The sequence below is a fragment of the Aotus nancymaae genome, unplaced genomic scaffold (assembly GCF_030222135.1).
Source record: "Aotus nancymaae isolate 86718 unplaced genomic scaffold, 86718_ANA_hifiasm-v0.15.2.pri h1tg000008l, whole genome shotgun sequence".
NCBI lineage: Eukaryota > Metazoa > Chordata > Mammalia > Primates > Aotidae > Aotus > Aotus nancymaae.
The window spans coordinates 55,385,709-55,400,554 of record NW_026988419.1 but is presented as its reverse complement, the minus strand read 5'-3'; positions in this window follow the sequence as shown (position 1 = coordinate 55,400,554).

The following is a 14,846-nucleotide window of genomic DNA, read 5'->3' as shown; positions in this document are numbered from 1 at the left end:
CCAAATAAAGACACATCAAAAAAAGAAAAACTACAGGCAAATATCTCTCACGATTATTGTTGCAAAAGTCCAAACCCAAAATAAGTAGAAGAAAAGAAATAATAAAGATCAGAGCATACATAAAATTGAAACCAAAAATATGAAAGATCCATGAAACAAAATATTTGTTTTCTTTCAAAGATAAACAAAATTGACAAACCTCAAGTCAGACTAATTAAGAAAAAAAAAGAGAAAATTCAAATAAAATTAGAGATGAAAAAGGAAGCATTACAATTGATACTGTGGAAATTCAAAGGATTACTAACAGCTACTATGAGCACCTATGCACCAATAAATTGGAAAATCTAGAGGAAATGGATAAATTCCTAGACACATGCAACCTACCAAGACTGAAGCATGAAGAAATTCAAAACCTGAACAGATCAGTAATAACAACTAACAAGGTCAAGTCATAATAAAAAGTCTCCCAGTAAAGTCAATTCCAGGACCTGATAGCTTCATTGCTGAATTCTACCAAACATTTGAAGAACTAATACTAATCTTACTCCAACCATTCTGAAAAATAGAGGAGGAAAGCATAATTCCAAACTCATCCTATGAGGCTAGCACTACCCTGATACCAAAACTAGATGAAGACACATCCAAAAAAAGGAAACTACAGGCCAATATCTCTTATAAATATTTGTGCAAAATCCTCAGCAAAAGACTAGCAAACTTAATTCAACAATACATGAAATGATTCATTGTGACCAAATGGGATTTATCCCAGGGATACAAGGATGGTTCAACATATACAAAGAAATCAATTTGATACATTATATCAATGGAATGAACAAAAAAATTATAATTTCAATTGATGCTAGGAAAACATTTGATAAAATTTAATATCTCTTTATGATAAAAATCCTCAAAAAACTGAGTATAGAAGGAATATCCCTCAACATAATAAAAGCCGTATGTGACAGACCCACAGCTAGTATCATATTAAAGAAAGAAAAACTAAACCTTTCTCCTAAGATCCAGAACAAAACATTTTCACTACTGTTATTCAGTATAGTACTGGAAACCCTAACTACTACTGTCCATTTTCACTACTGTTATTCACTATAGTACTGGAAGCCCAATTTCACTACTGTTACTCAGTATAGTACTGGAAGCTCTAACTAAAGCAATCAGACAAGAGAAATAAAGGACACCCAAATTGGAAAGGAACAAGTTAAAGTATACTTGTCTGCAGATGTTATGTTCTTATCTTCAGAAAAACCTAAAGACTTCACCAAAAAACTATTACAACTAATAAATTCAGTAAAGTTGTATGATACAAAATCAACATACAAAATTCAGTAGCACTTCTATATGCCAACAGTGAACAATCTGAAAAAGAAATAAAAAAGTAATCTCATTTACAATAGCCACAAATAAAATTAAATACCTAAGAATTAACCAAAGAAGTGAAAGATCTCTACAATGAAAATTATAAAATACTGATGAAAGAAATTGAAAAGGACACAAAAAATGGCAATATATTCCATGTTCATGAACTGGAAGAATCAATATTGGTAGAATGTCCATACTACCCAAAGCAACCTACAGATTCAATGTGATGCCTATTAAAACATCAATGACATTCTTCATAGAAATAAAAAAATGCTAAAATTTATATGGAACCACAAAAGACCCAGAATATCCAAAGCTACCCTGAGAAAAGTGAAAATTGGAGGAATTACATTACCTGACTTCAAATTATACTATAGAGCTATGGTAAACAAAACACAATGGTACTGGCATGAAAATAGACTTATAAACCAATAAAACAGAAAAGAGAATTGAGAAACAAATTCATGCACTTACAGGGAAATTACTTTTGACAAAGGTGCAAAGAATATACATTGGGGGAAAAAAACTCTTCAATAAATGATGTTCAAGAAACTGGATATCCACATGCAGACAAATGAAACTTGACCCTTCTCTCTCACCCTATACAAAAATCAAATTAAAATAGATTAAAGACTTAAGTATAAGACCTCAAACTGAAACTACTACAAGAAAGCACTGTAGAAACTCTTCACAATACTGATCTGAACAAAAATTTCTTAAGTAATATCCCACAAGCACAAGCAACCAAAGCAAAAATGGACACACGGAATCACATCAAGTTAAAAAGCTTCTACACAGCAAAGGAAACAACCAACAAAGTGAAGCGACAACTCACAAAATGGGAGAAAATATTTGCAAACTACCCATCTGACCAGTGATTCATAACCAGAATATATAAGGAGTTGAAACAACTCTAGGAAAAAAGTCTATTAATGTGATTCAAAAGTGGGCAAAAGTTCTGAATAGACATTCTCAAAAGAAGACATACAAATGTTAAACAGTCATATGAAAAGGTGCTCAACATCATCGATCTTTGGGGAAATGCAAATCAAAACTACAATGAGATATCATCTCATCCCACTTAAAATGGCTTATATCCAAAAGACAGGTGATAACAAATGCTGGTGAGGGTGTGGAGAAAAAGAAATAATCACATACTGTTGGTGGAAATGCAAGTTATTGCAACTACTGTGGAAAACAGTTTGGAGGTTCCTCAAAAAAACTAAAAAATAGAGCTCTCATATAATCCAGCAATACTAGTGCTGGGTATATTCCCCAAAGAAAGGAAATCAATATATTAAAGAGATATCTGCACTCCCATGTTTGTTGCAGCACTGTTTACAATAGCCAAGATTTGGAAGCAACCTAAGTACCCATCAACAGATGAGTGAATAAAGAAAATGTGGTAGATTATACAATGGAGTACTATTCAACCATGAAAACAATGAGATCCTGTCATTTGCACCAACATGAGTGGAACTGAAGGTCATTGTGTTGTGAAACAAGCCAGGCACAGAAAGACAAACTACATGTTATCTCTGATTTGTTGTAGATAAAAATTAAAACAATTAAACTCATAGAGATAGAGAAAATAGAAGGATGGTTACCAGAGGCTGGGAAGGGTACATGGGGTTGTGGGGATAGTTAATGGATACAAAAAATAGAAGGAATGAATAAGACCTAGTATTGTATAGCACAACAGGGTAACTATAGTCAATAGTAATTTAATTGTACATTTAAAAATAACTAGAATCATAATAGAATTGTTTGTAACACAACAAATAAATGCTTGAGGGGATAGATACCCCATTTACTATGATGTGATTATTATGCATTGCATGCCTGTATCAGTGTAATGCTTTGATACAAGCATGTAATGCTTTGATACAGGCATGTAATGCTTTGACACAGGCATGCAATGCCTGTATCCCATAAATATACACACCTACTATGTACCCACAAAAATTAAAAATATTATAGTAATTATTCTCCAAGCATCCAGAAAGTTCAGTGTGAGACCCAGTGGTCAACCTCTCACAATCATACACTTAGATGTTGACAGAAAAACTGGTTGACTCCCAGTATGTGCTGTCATACATTTCAGGAATAACAAACTAACAGTGCATTCTATTAATCATTTTCATAACCCTAGCAGTCTTTTCAGAATCTTGGAATCATGGCAATGAATAGCTCTCTAGCCCTTTCCCCTGGCTGTGAGAACAGAGTCAAGGACAAAACCACTACTGATGGAATCCATCTCACCGCATCCTCTCCCTCTCAGAAAAGGATAGAAGACACATCATAGAGGAAAATACAGAGGAGAGTTAAAGAAAAGCCATAACATCTTCAAGGAGAACTACAAATTACTACTCAAGGAAATAAGAGAGGACACAAACAAATGGAAAAACATTCCACCCTCATGAATAGGAGGAATCAACATTGTGAAAATGGCCATATTGCCGAAAGAGTTTATAGATTCAATGCTATTCCCATCAAACTACCATTGACATTCTTCACAAAATTCAAAAAAATTACTTTAAATTTCATATGGAACAAAAAAAAAGAGCCCATATAGCTAAGACAATCCTAAGCAAAAAGAACAAAGCTGGAGGCATCACGCTACTTGACTTCAAACTGTACTACAAGGCTACTGTAACCAAAACAGGATGGTACTGACACCAAAACAGACATGTAGACCAATGGAACATACAGAGGCCTCAGACATAACACCACACACCTACAACCATCTAATCTTTGACAAACCTGACAAAAAAGCAATGGGGAAAGGATTCCCTATTTAATAAATGCTGCTGGGAAAACTAGCTAGCCATATGCAGAAAACTGAAACCAGACCCCTTCCTTACACCTTATACAAAAATTAACTCAAGATGGAGTAGAGACTTAAATGTAAAGCCCCAAACCATAAACACCCTAGAAGAAAGAAAACCTAGGCAATACCATTCAGGACATAGGCATAGGCAAAGATTTCATGATGAAAATGCAATTGCAACAAACCTAAAATTGACAAATGGGATCCAGTTAAACTAAAGAGCTAAAAGAAACTATCATCAGAATGAACAGGCAACCTACAGAATGGGAGAAGAGTTTTGCAATCTGTCCATCTGACAAAGGGCTAATATCCAGAATCTACAAGGAACTTAAACAAATTTACCAGAAAAAAAAAAAAATCAAAAAGTGGGTGAAGGATATGAACAGACACTTCTCAAAAGAAGACATTTATGCAGCCAACAAACATATGAAAAAAAGCTCAACATCACTGATCATTACAAAAATACAGATCAAAACCACAATCAGATGCCATCTCATGCCAGTCAGAATGGTGATTATTAAAAAGTCAAGAAACAACAGATGCTGGCAAGGCTGTGGAGAAATAGGAATGCTTTTATGTTGTTGGTGGGAATGTAAATTAGTTCAACCATTGTGGAAGACAGTGTGGTGATTCCTCAAGGATCTAGAACCAAGAAATACCATTTGACCCAGCAATCCCATTACTGGGTATATACCCAAAGGAATATAAATCATTCTACTATAAAGACACATGCACACATATCTTTATTGCAGCAATATTTACAATAGCAAAGACATGGAACCAACTCAAATACCCATCAATGATAGACTGGATAAAGAAAGTGTGGTACATATATAACATGGAATACTATGCAGCCCTAAAAAGGAACAAAGATCATGTCCTTTTCAGTGACGTGGATGAAGCTGGAAGCCATTATCCTCAGCAAACTAACATGGGAACAGATGTTTGGTTTAAACACTGCATGTTCTCACTCATAAGTGGGAGCTGAACAATGAGAACACATGGACACAGGGAGGGGAGCATCACACACTGGAGCCTGTTGGGGGATGAGGGGCAAGGGGATGAGAGCATCAGGACAAATAGCTAATGCATGCAGGGCTTAAAACATAGGTGATGGATAGATAGGTGCATCAAACCACCATGGAACACACATACCTGTGTAACAAACCTGCACATTCTGCACATGTATCCCAGAACTTAAAGTAAAATAAAATACAAAAAACAAAGACAACAAAAAAAGAATACTTAAAAACATGAGAGAAAGTTCACAATACAGTAAGAGAAAAAACTATAAAGCAATAATAAAACACGATGCCATTGCTGTTTCAAAATACACACAATAAGAAGCAGTAAAATAAAAAAAGAAAAAAAGAAAAGCCATAACAAAGACAAATAAAGATATCACAGGTATCAGAAAAGAATAGGGAGAGATGAAAGTGTGCATACCATAAGACAGAGAAGGGAGTAAGTGGTTTGCTATGTTGGGCCTTCCTCCTTTTCTGGTGAACACAACACACAATTGGACAATGAGTCCTTAGGGAGAAAGCCACTGATTACTGCACAAAGTCAGGGACTTTGGGGCATTAAATTTACAGGTTTTGGGGTATGGAAGGTTTGGGACTCCAAGAGTATCTTTCCCTCTCTCTCTTCTTACTTGTGTTCTTTATTCTCCTCCCCTTGCTCCTTCTCCTTTTCTTCTCCTTCCTCCTTCTCTTCCTTTTTCTTTTCTCTCTCCCTCTCTCTTTCTTTCTCTTTTCATTCCAAACTAGAGTATTTTTATACTTTGGAGGCACTTGTCCCTTACTGGTACTAAGAGAAGACAGTATGAACAGTGGGGAGAGGAAGGAAGGAGATTACTTAGTGGGTTGTGTGGGTCTTTGTTTGTAAGAGAAGAATACGGTACAAGAACACATCAGTACCGCACTCACTCTTTTGTATTTGTATATTGCCTTCAACTTTTCTCTTTTATTATTTTGTATGACCAAGCTTTGGCAATTCTCAGCATATTTTTGTAGATACCCTCAATTGCTGATTTCTGCCTTCCTGCTACAAAATACCATATTCTGAAAGGACTTTAAGCTACTTAAGGGCTGGGTAATGTCTTAATCATCTTTATATTCCCGGTGTCTAGAATATTGCTGACCCTCAAATTATGTTTGTCAACTGAATGGGTGAATAAATAAGAGTAAGTTCTCTCAACAAAGTATCAAGCCATTAGGCTGTGGTTATTTAAGTCTGATTAAAGGCATTGCTTAGATGTTTGTTCCTTCCAAATCTCATGTTGAAATTTGATCGCCAACGTTGGAGGTGGGGCCTAATGGGAGGTGTTGGCAGATCATTTATGAATTAATTCCCTCCCCCTAGGGAAAGTGGGTGAGTGAGTGCTCACTCTATTACTTCTCAGGACAGTTGGTTGTCCAAAGAGCCAGGCATCTCCCCTCACCTATCTCTCTTTCACCAGGTGAGCTTTACACAGGCCAGCTTCCCTTTGCCTTTTACCACAAGTGGAAGTGGCCTGAGGCCTTCACCAGAAGCCCAATCTTCCCACCAGCAGAATTATAGTCAAATAAACCTTTTTTCTTTATAAATTACTTAACCTCAGTATTCCTTCATAGCAACACAAAACATGCAAGACAGTGCATGAAAGGAAGGAAGATTTTAAATGAGGAATATTCTGGAAATCAGGACTCCCAAAGAAACAAGGGACTTTAGAGTTTCTGTTAAGTTTATGTGATTTAGTTTCACAGCCTAGACAGGAGACGAGGATTTGATTCAGTCCTGTGGAATTATTAAGACTGACTCATATTTGTGCTGAAACTTTTATGCATCTAGAAATGGAGAATGAGTGGTCACAAGAAAAGGAAGACATTAATAATCAACACAGAAGACTTTTTTTAAATATAGAAGAAAAAAAATTTATAAAGCTGCTGCTCAGGCAGTAGGGAACTTTGGTTATCTCTAAATCAGCACTGAAGCAAGGGGCTCCTCTCTTCTAACACCAATAAATCAGAAAACCAGAGTGGGGCGAGTACTTGGGAAGATACCTGGGTGAACCGTACCTCCAGTTCACACTTCAGAGCTGGCTCATTCTTCAGAAGAGCCCATTATCCTTCAGAAAAAGCTCCAGTTCTAGTTTCATCCCATTGGCAGCAACAAGGAGCAAAAGGGTGTTGGTTTTGGCTCAACTGTAGATCAACTGACCCCGCAGGTGTGTATGAATAGGAAAGCCCTGCATCTGCCACCACCATCTTTTTATTTGGTTTCCATGGCTGTCTGGGTAGGAGCTGTAAGAAATCATCAGAACTGGGCCTTGGCGAACCACAGGGGAAGACAATGGGAAAATGATGTTCTAAACCTAAATTATGCCAGCATGTGATTTTTTAGAATCTTTTTTAAAAAAGAACAAGACAATAAAAAGAGGCACATGGTGTAGGGAGATATTTTTCTAATGTTCACCAATAATGTCTATAAAATATGAAGTACCTAAAACCAATTAATGACCCACAGTTGCATGATGTTTTAATTCCACTTAAGAACCAAGATTTCAACAGTGCTGGATGTGATAGAATATTATATTCCCCCTTCCTTATTCCCTTCTAGTCTTTACTATTTTAATTCTGTTTATGTCAATATGACTATTTGCAGAGTTTTGGCCTTTCTTTTCTAATGCTTATAAGTAAAAGCAGGGATTCTAACCTTTTATTATTGCTCTGGTGATAATATCAAATGCTGCAAACATGGATAACCTCAATTTTTTTTTAATCTGCAGATATAATGGGGAGGAAAGAGCATATTAGGCTGGAAAAGAAGAATAGAGAATGAGAGAGGGTTAAAATAACAAACCGTAAAGAGTCTTCCGAGAATTGCGAAGAACTCTTCTTTGGATCCATATTGTATTTTTTTTTTCCGACACATTTAAATGTAAACAGGCAAACCCTGTGTCTCCAGGAAGCTTTTTCCTTTTAAAGCGCTCTTTACTATCTAAACAGATACAGGATAGATATTTCAACGCAGAGCCCACATAAAATCCCATATTAGGGATGATACCAAACTTAAAGAATGTTGTAAAATGAGAATGGAAAAAAATGTACAAAATGAATTCCTGCCCATTTACATGCTTTCAGTCAGGCTACTAGATAACCAAGCCTCTGTCTTTGTGTTAACACTGTAGATTAGGTCAAGTTTTTACCCCTCTGAGCTCTTTTCCTGTAAATGACGGGTTTTGATGTGAAACAAGCAACATGTCAAAGCGAGTTGAAAGATGTAGGCATTTTATGCCATGTCACAATGACAGGCCGGTGAATATTTGGGCCATTAGGGGCTTATTAGTGAATAAATGACCAGATGGTTCAGTGATGCACGGAGATGGACAGAGCTGGATGCTCCTAATCAGCACTGTCTGTACTTGATGTCAAATCACATGACACAGTAACCCATGGATACCAAGTAAGAGTTACCATTAGCAAGTCAATTTCATATCTGGGTGGTGTAAACAGACTTATAACCACACTTCAGAGCTGCCTCTGTTTTGAGGAAGGAAAATACAGTAGAGTATTAAAAGGCACAGACACAATAAATTCTAATTCTTATTTGATAATTAAACAAAGAATTTCTATCTTGGTTCCTCCCCTTTATTCTTGAAAAAGGAATGATGCCTCAAAGCATAAGAAAAGAGATTGTCAGAAATAAAGAGATCAAATTGAAAATACATTTAAAATCTAAGTGAAAGGCATATGATATTTGGTAAAGTGGTCCAAGTGTGAAAAGATTCAGGGTTATGTTCTTAGTGCACTCTGCAGTAGTCAGTGAAGACAAAGTTGAGGCAGAGACCACAAATTGTCAACACATGTTATTTGCCTTTGTACACTGCACAATTATATTTTTCCTCTTTGCCTTTAAATATGTTGATAGTGCTAACAGCCACCTTGGGTTTTTCCTGTAGGAATGTACAAAAGTGTTTTTGAAAACAAGTGCCCATTTCTTTTCTTTCCTCACCATTTTCAGTATTTTCAGACTGAAAAGTATTCCTTGGATCATAAACACCTAACTACTACTAAGGAAAACAATCACTCTTAAAACCTAAAGAACAAACACTCTGGAAATAAACTCTTACTTTGGTGCTTTGTCAAAAACTAATGGGTCTGAGGGCAGAGATTCAATGCATTACGCATCTACAGTCGAAAGTGTTGACAGGAATTTCCTCACAAGAACATCAGTTAAAGCAATTCAGTCTTGAGGGAGTGAGAACTAAATAATATTACAGTAAGTGTTCTCTTTTAATAATAATACCTATGGTATTATTATTATATAGCATTTTTCATTTACAAAGTAATTCTTCATGAATGTTGTATCTTTTTATCTTCTTTTTAGCCAACTACTATTAATTTCCTTGATAAATCTTTCCTGGGAATCCACTATGTGTGTCTACTTCTGGACATGAGACTGGGGAAATGGGAGCAAGGAAGGGAATTCCTCAGAAATGTACAGTTGTGTTAAATGGGGCATTGTAATGAGTACTATGCAACATTTGATGCTTGCAGAAAGATTATATGTAGCATACACTTTCTAAAATATTACATCTGTGGCCCAATAGAAGAACTACAACATGATATTAAATCTCCCGCCTTCACTTACCTACATTCTACTCCACACAGAAGTAACCACATTCTGAATTTTGAGTTTATCATTTCCTTACTATTCAAAAGTAATTTAACTTCACATGGCACTGTTTCTAACAAGATATTTGTAAATTTGCTTGTTTTATTCCTTTATAAAAATGGTGGTGTCACACTGCATGTATTCTCCTGAGACTTGCGTTTTTTCACTCAACATATTTAAACTTTAACCATGTTGCTGTGCATGGCTGAAATTCATTCACTTTTACTATCTTATTATATTCCATGATGTGAATATTCCACAATTGCTGTATCCATTCTCCTGTCTGCAGATTGTTTGGCTTCTTTCTAGTTTAGGGCTATTAAAAATAATGCTGCAAAGAACATTCTTGTACATTTATACTATTGTTCATATGCACAAGTTTCTCTAAGTGTGAAATTTCTGGTCCTAGGGTAAATATGTATGCCGCTTAATGAAATAATGCTAAACTATTTTCCAAGGTTGTACCAATTTCCACTCCCACCAATAGTGTATGAAGAGCATTTCCATTATTTGACATCCTTACCAACACATTATTTTCAGACTTACAATTTTGCCAATCTAGTGGGTGTAAATTCAACCTTAACCATCACCCTCAGAAGTAATTATTATCTGTATTTTACAGGTAAGGCTCAGAATCGTGTAACTTGGAAAGTCAGAACTTGAACCCAGTTCTCTAGCCTGCAAATGTTCTTTTCACTGTACCACAATGCCTACCACAATTCTGTCCCCAATGACTCATGCGTCACATTTTTAAGCACAATTAGCTTTCACACACACAATTATACAACTTAGTATAGTGTTTAATTTAGGGCTTGGCCACTGATTAGTTAAGCAATTTGGGCAATTATACTGTGCATCAATTATTTTATCTATGAAATGGCTGCTATAATGATAATAATAATACCTATTTTATGGGACTGTTATTATGGTTAAACAAGTTATTTCTCCCCTTCTCTCAACTAGATATTTAAGTAAACGTGTACTCTAAATAACGACCATGACAGGTAGAATTAAGTATATTTTCTTTAACCTAAATGCCCTCTTTCTTTCAAGCAAATGGCTTTTTCATTAACTGTCTCATAATTTCATGTTCTGAGCTGCCAAATATGTTCCTGTTTCACACACATTTACACTGAAGCATTGAAGGAATCTTTTAGCCCAACAACCATGGTGACTTGATACCAGCACAGTCAGTTTAAAAGTTTTTTAAGCATGTATTTTGCACTCTGAGTGATATCCAAATACCTTTAGAACAGTTAACTTAATTTGTATATATTCGAGTGGCAATTTAATGTTTTGTCTTCCCCATTAGACTGTTTCTAGTTTTAATCACAATTATATCACCAGCCTTAATACTCAATAAATACTTGTTAATTAAGTGAATCAATAAATAAAATTTTTTTTGCAGACTAATATGTTTTGCTGAAGTTAAATGTCAGTCAAATTCTCTTTTTTAAAAAAAAAAATCATATCTGAATCATACCTGAATCCTGAAAGTCTGATTTTGGAGTTTAGAATTTTTCAGAATTTAGAATGTTTTTCATTTTTGAAAAGTTAATACTCTATACATATTGTATATCATATGACACCTACAGCAGGGCCTGGGCATGACCCAATAATCAAATACATTAACATTTCTGCACAAAAATGCACAGTCACACAAAAAAGAGTTTTCAGGACCACAAATAACATCATAGGGGTTCAGAACATCAAAATGGCTTCTGAAGGAGTTATGGAAATGCTTACTATGTTCAGAGATTTTGGATTATAGAATTGTGGATTAAAATTTTAGAACTATAATTTTTAAAAGTGTTTAAATTTGAATCCATGTCTCCTTGGTCCCTAATAAATTTTATTCACACTATGGTGCACATTACTCACACTTCTTTCCTTGATCTCCAGGAAAAATTCCACTAGTTTATGAAGCTTATTTAAATAAACCAGTGATTCTCCAATTACCCTGAGGCCATGGAAATACACAACCTATTCCTAGGAGAGGCATAGCTAAATCTTAACCAATAATAAAAACTACTTCAAAAATTAAAAACTGGCATTCATCATACCGGAGTCTTATAAAGTATTTATTTGCGATTCATTTGGGGTAAGGTTGCTAATACTTCCAAAACATAATTTTTGTTAATGTTACTGTTTTGATCATCTTTTTCTTAAAAGGGATATTCTTTACAGAGGAGGAAAGAAATGTTAAAGTTGATTTTGGAGATTTATAAAAGGTTCACAGCATCTCATGAATACTTAAATACAAAAAAAGAAGAATCAGTTATTTTCAAGACCATGAGAAGGTCTAGGCTCTCAGAGTTTATCTAACATGACCCTCAGGCTCAAGCAAGACTAATGTTAGAGAAATCACACCAACAAGGCATTCAAAACCCAATCCTTCAGGAATCTTACAACATGCAAATGTCTAGGTACATACCACACACATGAGACTCCTCTCTCTCCAACAGCATCAACACAAGGTACCACTATGGTCAAGGCAATGTCTTTTTTTCATCCTTAGGTGTAATATATGACTCAGATGATATCCTTTACCGACTCTTGTGGATTGCACGTTTAAGTGTGCTGACTTAGAGGTCACATTGCCTAGTGAAAACTGTAGCTTAGACATTTGTGTGCTGGATGCTGTAAGAAAGTTATTTAACTTCTCTATGTCTCAGTTTACCCATCTGTAGAATGTGAGTAATAATAGAGTAATTCATGTGGTCATTGTGGGAATTAAATTATACTTAGCATGGGTTTGACTTATGGTAAGGGATCTATTCTTGTAAAGTATTATTATTCCAAAGTCTTAAGCTAATTCTGAGGATCAGGCACCTCCTTAGACATGAGCAATTACCTGAACAGTCAGCAATGGCTTCTGCTAGGACACAATAACACCATAGATGATGCTCATAATAAACCTTCTGACACTTTTCAGTACCTTGTTTCTATTGCTTATATATTTTTTTGCTTAAAACCAAAACAATGGATTACTTCATATTGTGAATTCTTTTTCTGAATAATACTTACTGAATTATAATATTTATCAGCTATCTGCAACTTACAGACAGGTTAAATTCCAAAATTGTATTCATATGTGAGTCACAATTTGAAATACATTTTTTCACAGGGGTAATGTTTTTAAAGAGGTTAAGTGCCCAGGCTGACACAATAAAAGGCAATGAAGTGGGTATTATTCATGCCTAGGCTAGAGGGTCTCAGACAAATCAAATAGCTCACATAGGATCAGAATCCACCTGTTAATCTGCCTGGATGCCTCAATGGGGAGAAGTGAGCAGTTTTTGGTGGCTGAACCTTACATGTTCTTCGTCTAAGAGAGAAAGAACACCAACTCAGAGGGGAGGGACATGAGCTACATAGATATTGTCACTATTGAGATCATTAGGAATTTCTGGCCCCGTCCTAACTTTCCTATGTTTGCATTGTTCTATATCAGTTTTCTCACAGTGATTAGTAGGATGCTCCTTAAAACCAAATACTCTTAAGAAGGAGGATGGAAAGGGGAGTCTGTTCTACCCCAAAGCTAATAGAGGGCTAGGGATAAGGGGGAGGGGAGGAGAGAACTCGAAAGCATAAAGGAAGAGGTGTCCGTTATAAAGAGGAAATGAAAGCAGGCTGTGTGAATCCTTGTCACCGCCCTGCCACACCTGGTGTTGTGGGAAAAGATACTGATTCCATGGAAGATAAAACTTACTTCCCTGTGTTGGTAATTTAAGAGATGAAAATAAATGCATGGGGTCACTTGAGACTCATCATCAGTAACATTAAGTATCCACATTGGCATAACAGAAGAGTCTTACTTTGGTTTTCAACCTTGGCTCCGTATTAGAATCATCTGGGGAGATTAAAAAATTCCAATGCCCAAGGTACACCTCAGACTGATTCCTCCAGAATCCTGAGACCAAGGCATCAGAAGTTTTGAAAGCCTCGGCGGGGATTCCAACGAGCAGCCAGGTTGGAAACCATTGTAAATACCAACCTCTGTCAGGTGTCCTAAACTGAAGAATAAAGTGCTGTGGCCCCACAGAGCTCTGGGGCACCCTAAACTTAAAGCCTCTCACCTAAATCCATGTTTGTAATTAAATTCCTCCTTCCCAAAAAATCTGGGAGAGAATTTGAGAATAGATTTAATGAAGCTGATTATTCACATTATGATTTCATTTGCTAAGAAAGAAAAAAATAACTTCAACAACAGAATTCATTGAAACTGATGGCAAAATACTTCCAGCATTTTATGTGCAAACTCTAAGACTGTCCTAGAGATGAATTTGACTCACCATGTGCCAGGCAATGTGCTGGAGGCTGAGGATAAAATAATCACAAATGTAGACAGAACCTTGCCAAAATGTGGCTTAGAGTCAGTGATGACAGCAAGAGTTGACAGGGGAACCTTCGAGATGCAGGCTGAGCACCTGCCCGACCGAGGCTACCAATAAGGAAAGAGCTACACATGCAATGTCTGAGTCACCTGTTTGAAATCATTACGCTTTTTGAGTCACAGATATCAATCCCATGAGTCCAATATCACCCAGTGGGTGTGTTAGCATGCCAACAGCTGAATGATACATACTAATCAATGTATCTTGTTTGCCGTGGTTCACCAGCTATCCCTTTGATGAGTCTTTCATGCCTAAGAATGTGGGCATGAGAGGCGATTTAGTGTGTGCCTGACTGCACACAGCTACTTGCTTGCCCCATCCCTAGGATAATTCTCACTATCACCTGCTGTTTCATTAAATACTTGGAATTATCCCTCTGTCAATCTGCACTTTTAGGAGAGAGGATTGGTAAATGCTGCCTTTGGAGAAATCTGGCTGTGTGATTAGTGTGTCTGCATCAAATCTCTTGCTTCCTAGTTGCTTTAGGGGCTGAGGACTGAGTGTCTCACCGTGCTGTAAGTATGTCATCTGTTTCTGTTTTGACAAGGTTACCGTCTCTGGTGTCTACTGGCACAATCCCCAAG